The sequence below is a fragment of the Phalangium opilio genome, unplaced genomic scaffold (genome assembly GCF_054372755.1).
Source record: "Phalangium opilio isolate 3A_F unplaced genomic scaffold, DU_Popi_V2 ptg000053l_1, whole genome shotgun sequence".
In the NCBI taxonomy this organism is placed as follows: domain Eukaryota; kingdom Metazoa; phylum Arthropoda; class Arachnida; order Opiliones; family Phalangiidae; genus Phalangium; species Phalangium opilio.
In genome coordinates, this window is record NW_028324172.1 from 3,721,684 (window position 1) to 3,723,296 (window position 1,613).

Below are 1,613 nucleotides of genomic sequence, written 5' to 3' on the forward strand. Positions count from 1 at the left end.
TTTAAGAACACTAGAATATCATTGGAAATTAGCAGACGTACAGTTTGTAGCTAAACTTGTACAAGGTCATTTTTCGTCACCGGCACTTCTGTCTAAGCTGGCTTTTATGGTACCTTCCAATCTACGCAGATCTTTAACTTTTTACCCCTCACCCCTAAGGCTTAATCCAATTTATAGGATGCAGAAAACATGCAATATCTTTCAGGATAGGTTTGATATTTACACCACCAAAATAAAAGATATAAAACTTTAGATTAAACCACTATTCATTACGAAATCCTCTTCATTCGAGGTTATTTAGCTTTAATTCCAATTAATTAATTTTAACTTTCTCTATTTTATTCAGTGCATTAAACTATTTACAATATCCATTACAAATATCCATAATCACGGAAATTAACAATGTCTCCTATTTACAAATCCCTTGTAACAAATGTTCAATTTTATGTCTATACTCCAGTGAACTCATTGTAGTTTTTTGTATGGACAATAAACCTCAATTTCATTCATTCATTCATTCATTATTTAGTTTATTATTATTAGATTATTTAGTTTATTATTATTATTATTAGTTTATTTAGTTTATTATTATTATTAGTTTATAACCCTATCATCGTAACACCACAATGAAGAAGATATCAATGGCGTACCAAAACGTTCGTGGTTTACGGACCAAATCAGTTGAATTTTTTAGGAACATTGTTACACAAGATATCGATATAATTTGTTTAACGGAAACTTGGCTAAATAATACACATTTTACAAATGACTACTTTCCCAATAACTACACCGTATATCGTGCTGATCGTCCAGATCTTGATTTTACTAACGTCCATGGTGGTGGCTCTTTAATTGCCATTAAGCGGTCTATGACTAGTTGGCGACGACATGACCTTGAGGGCACGTCTGAAAGTGTTTTTGTTGAACTAAAAATCTCATCGCATAGATCTCTAATAATTGGCTCAGCTTATTTTCGACCTTCCCTTGACGATCAGAGTTACTTGCTATATAGAGACAGTTTGTTGCGGGAACTGGGTGGTGATACTAATGATCTCATATTGCTTGGTGATTTTAACCTCCCGGGCATTGACTGGCAGTGTTGCGGCACACTAGGCTGCTCTGCTCCTGTTAGCTCTAAAGCTGCCCCGATCTTTGATATCTGCTATGAATTTAATTTGCGGCAAGTGATACCTGCCCCAAGCTCAGGCAATTTGTTAGATTTATGCCTTACCAATGTCAATGGTTTGGGTGTTGATAGTCTTGATGACCCATTTGTGGTCATTGATACTTTTCATCCCCCATTACTATTTACATTACCGAACATTTGCTGTTCAACGCCTCCACCTTCAGACCCTATATTCTTATACAAAAAGGGAGACTGTGCTTTATTATACACTACCCTTAGAGTCATGAATTGGAATTTAATCCTTGATTCGCAGAATGTTAATTATTGCGTCGATTTGTTAACGGAAAGAGTCCAGGAAGCTATGGATCTGGCTATCCCTAGAAAGGTACAGCGTGCCTACTCTGGATTTCCTCAATGGTACTCTCATGCTCTTCGGACTGCCATTAATCAGAAAAAATTTTATTTTAAAAAGAAAAAACGAACTGGT